This window comes from Schistosoma mansoni, chromosome W, assembly GCF_000237925.1.
Source record: "Schistosoma mansoni strain Puerto Rico chromosome W, complete genome".
NCBI classification, from domain to species: domain Eukaryota; kingdom Metazoa; phylum Platyhelminthes; class Trematoda; order Strigeidida; family Schistosomatidae; genus Schistosoma; species Schistosoma mansoni.
The window spans coordinates 47,600,270-47,606,269 of NC_031502.1; positions in this window are offsets into that span (position 1 = coordinate 47,600,270).

The following is a 6,000-nucleotide window of genomic DNA, read 5'->3' on the forward strand; positions in this document are numbered from 1 at the left end:
CTGCATTCACATTTGCAACCAAAAACAGATGTAGAAAAACAAAAATGTATAAAAGTCTTAACAAATCTATAAATACAAAGCAAAACAAGATTAGTACTAGAAAGTTATGGCTTCCTACTAGGAAGCATCTTAGATGTATGCATTCAAGACCTCAAATAGGATATAACGATATACATTTGAGTCTTGTAATACGGATCTCATGAAATATGTTGTCCATTATTGTTCCACTAAAATATTCAATCCTAGATTTACATGCAATTAACATGATATCTCCCTTAGAATGCTGTTAAAATCTAGCAATATATTCTAATAGTCTATCTTTTATTTCAATAGCTTACTTACTTACGCCTGTTACCCCAATGGAGCATAGGCCGCCGACCAGCATTCTCCAACCCACTCTGTCCTAGGCCTTCCTTTCTAGTTCTGCCCAACCTTTTTTCATTCTTCTCATGTCTGTCTCCATTTCTCGGCGCAATGTGTTCTTTGATCTTCCTCTCCTCCTTTGACCTTCAGGATCCCACGTGAGGGCTTGTCTTGTGACGCATATGGGTGATATCCTCAATGTGTGTCCTAACCACTTCCAGCGCTTCTTCCTGATTTCTTCCTCCACTGGAATCTGGTTTGTTCCCTCCCACAGTAGGTTGTTGCTGATAGAGTTTGGCCAACGGATCCGAAGTATTTTGCGTAGACAACTGTTGATAAACACCTGTATCTTCTGAACGGTGGCCTACGTTGTTCTCCAGGTTTCTGCCCCATTATTTAAATAAGTTTGATACCAAAGACTTCTAGTATATGAAGGTTCAAATAAGGAATGGGAAAAGAGGTTTTATAGTCGACAAAATTAACCTCAACTGGAAAGTGAATATCAGTTAGGAGGAAATGAAGCATTGAAAGACATTAAAAAATCATTCGAGACAAATATCGTCAATGTCAGTGGACGTTAGTTACGTAATTAACTTGGAATTTTCGCGGTTTGTGTTTTGTGAAAAGAAAGGTTTTATTGAAATAGCATATTCTTACCTGTCTAAAGTATTTTGTTTCAGTAGAATTGTCCATTTGTTATTTGTCTCAATTAAGGCGAAATACAACATATGAGAATAGTCTGTTTGACTCATAAAAGAAATAATATATCAAAATTTCTCTACTCAGTACACTTGAATTATTTAACTGTGTACTCGTTTTCCGTAGACTTCATTAAAATACTTAGTATCTTTTTAAGCAAACAGAAGTTATTTGGTTAGGAAGTTTTTATTACAAATTTAAAATGTCAAAGAAGTACAATGACATTAAATTATATGTCTAATGTATAGAAATAACAATACATACACTGAATGTATATATACATGACAAGAAGTTATTTATGTAGCTTATTACTAGATCACTATTGAAAAGAAAATCGTTTTGTGAAATTGATATTAGCCCGTGTTGTACTAATAATAGAGAGCTTTATCATTACAAACTAGTTAACAGCGCTATGTAAATATTCGCTTCGTTTCAAAAGAAAACTGTAGTCCTTGTTCTTCACAAAGTAAGTAGGTTGTGGGAAGTATGTTCATTTTGTCAGTATCTACATTTCAATCAGTTGAGTTGATCTCGGATACTATTAGGGGGGCTTTCAGCTCGAATATATCTCATCAATCAAAAATTCAATTTCAACGTCTCATTTATCGTTGATTAGTTCAAATCAGAGACTTAGTCATTATATGTGAAAATTATATTTGAAATAATCTCAGCGATTGGAATTTAAATAATTCCAACGTTTCATCCAGTGAACTTGTCAGGACTTCTTCAGAGTAATAATCAAAACCAAGGAAATATATACCGTTCGATAATCAAAACAAATCAAATCTAAACTGTGCTAATCCAATCATACTTAGACGTTGACTTTAGTAAATAGGATAACATGAGTCAGTTAAATGGGAATCATATGAAAACTTCACGATGTGAAAATAAATGACTGAATGAATTGTGTGTATGTTTGTGTAAGATTGATTTATTAATAGTTGATATTCGGTGTTAATTTTTTTTTGTATGAAGGAAAAAGTAGAAGTGGAAGTTGAAATTTGAAAAATTGCTTCTGAATCATCGACGTACATGTAAAATGAGAATCATCAAACACATAATTGTGTTGCTCAAATAACCAACATTAAGTTCAGTCAGAATAACGATGCATGTAAAATAAACAGGTTAGAATAGAGAATGGGTCCAATTACTTGTTAACGAATATTTACCGAACAGTTGCTAGTTGAATACTATCATTTCTGTTCAGACTGTTCTTGCTCGCCCATATATAGAGAGCTTCTGCTGTCAGTTTTATTTTATGTACTTTAAAACATTTCTGAAGTGTTTCGGTCCCTTCAAAATTGATCTTGTATACTGTTTCCAACGCATGTAACGCTATCACTGACCTATTCTCAAGTTTCTTTAGATCAACTGAGGATTCAGGACCATTTTTCAAACGTTGTTTGTGTTTCTTCAACTTCAAATTCAATTGTCTAGAAGTTTCTCTCATATAAGCTGTATTACAATCATGATAGTTGATCTCATAGACAACATTCCGTTGTTTTTCCCTTAGGAACCTATCCTTAATTCTCACTAATGCTGATCTTAAGGTATCACAAGCTCGAAAGCACACTTTTATATCATGATTGTTTACAATCATCTTGATTTCTTCCAATGTTTTCCTATGGTATGGGATGACCACTGTGGACTACCAATCTTTCGGTATACATTCTGCTTTGGTTTTTTCTTTCATTTCTAATAATTTTTTTTAAAAACTCTTTGGGGTAGTTGATATCCCTGAGTGTAGACAAAACTCTATTCAATTCAACCTGTTGGTCTTCCTTATCTGTAACGAGATTAATACTTCTGTTAATTAAACTTTTTACCACTGTGACTTTCGTAAAAACGCATGAGTCGAACCATAATCTAAGTATCTATCAGAATGTGTTGATTTCCTGAATACATTTATTTTCAACTTATTATTATGTTTTCGTTCAACCAAACAATCGGGAAACGCTAGTTTGTGGTCACTGGATTCTCTTTCCTTTGTTAGCTTAATGGTCTTCGAAATGCTGTTTATATTTTCAAGCAATTTTTCTAAACCATTCCATTCAATAATAATAAAAATGTCATCTACATACTATAAATAGACTTTTGGTGGACGTACACATCTTGTGATCTCACTGGTTTCTAGGGAATGCATGAATAAATTCGCTAAAATCGGAGAAACTGGTGAACCCATTGCTACAACTTCTTTCTGCTTGTAAAGGTCACCAAGCACTTCATAAAGTCAAAGGATCTAATGGGCATCGTAAATTCAAACCTGAATCAGATTCTAAACAATCATAAGTAATATCCAATCCTCTATTGATGGATACATTAGTAAAGTAAGAAGATAAATCAAAACTTGTCATCATTTCTTCCTCTTCTATATAGATGGTATCAATATTATACTTGAATTCCATAGAGTTTTTAATCCCATGATTAATTAATTTGTCGTATGGTTTAAGTATCCTAACTGGGTAATTCGCTAGATTGTATGTCGGTGAGTTCGTAAAATTAACCATGGGTTTTAGTGGAGTATTATTCTTGTGAATCTTTGGAAGTTCGTAGAATCTACAAGGGATACAACTCTTTAGATATAATGAGAACCATAATGAAGGGTCTTAGTTTGACCTTTATCGACTGTAAGATTTTACTGGTTTCAGCCTTAAGTTTATTAACCGTTGTCCTACTTTCTGTTTGCTCTTGTAGATATTTCCTGGCTCTTTTCTCGTAGTCTAATTTGTTCATAATAACTGTCATGTTCCCTTTATGCCAGTGATTGGAACTATTTAAATTTAAATCGCTAGGATTATTTTAAATATAATTTTTACATATAATGACTTCTCTATACTCGGAGCCCAATTTTTTTCAAACTATTCGTTCTAATATTGACGAATATTCGTATAGACTTAAGCATAGTTATTTATTTTGAATTCTCAAATCGCTAGACAGTTTTAAATTTATAATCCAAAATAAGATTAACTATAAAGTGATAAATAGCTAACATTACAGAGAATGTCAATGTACTAGATGATAGCAATAATATGTGAAGCTGAACTGTTTATTTTCATTTCATTGAATATCATAAAAGACAACTTTTATTTATGAATCCGATGACCTGTTTATTAGCTGTTAATTCAAAGTGTATCTTACATAGATACCTTCCAAAAACCGATACAATAATCAGGTTTTAATATGAAAACAGTAGGAAAAAAACGGTCTCATTTATTTGAAGTGAAAATAATATATCAGCAAGTTCCATAAAAAAATATTCCACTCATTAAGATCAATTAAATTAGTTAATCTTACAAAAAACTATATATACTTTCATTCTCATCCTCTTATTTGAAAGAATAATTATCTATTCCATTCTAATTATTCCCAAGAACCATCAAAACAAGTTCAATGAAATAACAACTAAAGTTAACATAAAGCAAACAATTCATTTTAAAGGTTATATAATACATTTTGATTCATATTCTCTAACAAACACTATGCTTGTATAGTATTATTCAATATTTAGAATTAATCAAAAGCTCAGTTTCTAAAGAAGATAAATATCATATTACTACATCTCAACAAGGTACAAGTATTTATAAACAGTTGTCTACGCAAAATACTCAACATCCATTGGCCGGATACTATCAGCAAAAGCGTTCTATGGGAGAGGATAAACCAGCTTCAAGCTGAAGAAGAAATTAGGAAAAGACGTTGGAAGTGGATCGGATATAAATTAAGGAAATCACCAATGTGGATTACAAGGCAATCTCTAACTTGGAATCCAAAAGGGAAGCGGAAAAGAGGAAGCTCAAAGAACACATTACGTCGGGGAGTAGAAGCAGATATGAAAAGAATGAATAACAACTGGAAAGAACTGGAAAGGAAGGCTCAGGACAGAGTTGGATGGAGAATGCTGGTGAGCGGCCTATGCTCCTCTACGAGGGGTAACAGGTGTAAGTAAGTAAGTAAGTAAGTAAACATCTCAACAACTGTGTTATATCCTGAAAATGCATAAAATCATATGGAACAATAAATGTTAAAATAATCTTCTTCATACAAAAAAGTTATATAGACAGTAAAAACATATATAGATGATACTGTGAAACAAGTAGACATCATTGTAGTTTGTTTTTTAAGAAATTTAACATAACTTATTAAAATATAAAATGAGAAATATGCACACGAAAAAAATATTCACAATTTTCAGTATTCTGTATTGAAAGAACTCAACACAAACGATTGACGATTGAAAATGGATAGATTCCATTGAAATATCATAAATGATGATATGTACACAATATTGGATAATGTGAAATAGTCAACAAAAGGTTTTTTATTACAATAATTGAATGGTACGATGAAAAGAAATACTTTAGATTGTGTCTTCAAGAAACTTTGCTTTAACGATAAAAGATAAACAAGTTCTATCATCATCAACATCATCATTATACATGTGCTCGTGACAAAAAATAAACAAATAGGTGTTTTCCCATTTATTCTCAACCTGTGAATGAAAGGGTTATATATAATTAATCGTGTAATTGTGTGTTATTTGTTATGTAATTGGTAATTTAATAATAACATTAAATCAATAGAAATTATTAACAATTAAGTAAGTTCAAAGGTAGTGAGACAGATGCTTTAGTAAATATGTCTTGATGAAAAGATACACTTGTTGAATGACCGCTGGTAAAAATTTTCACTGTCAGTAATCGTATCAGAGTTATCACCAAACCTCGGTATTAAATGTTTTTTTTAAATCCTAATTTTGTTTATTCTCCTTCTTTCAAGTGTATAGAAACATTTCCAAATCTTTTGAAAAAAAATGACGAACCAATTTTCAATAAACGCGCTTCATTTGAATTTGAAAATCAAGCTCATTGTATAAACCTATTAAAACAACGGTTTGCATATTGAACTATTTAACAAAATCATATCAATGTAGTTTATTTC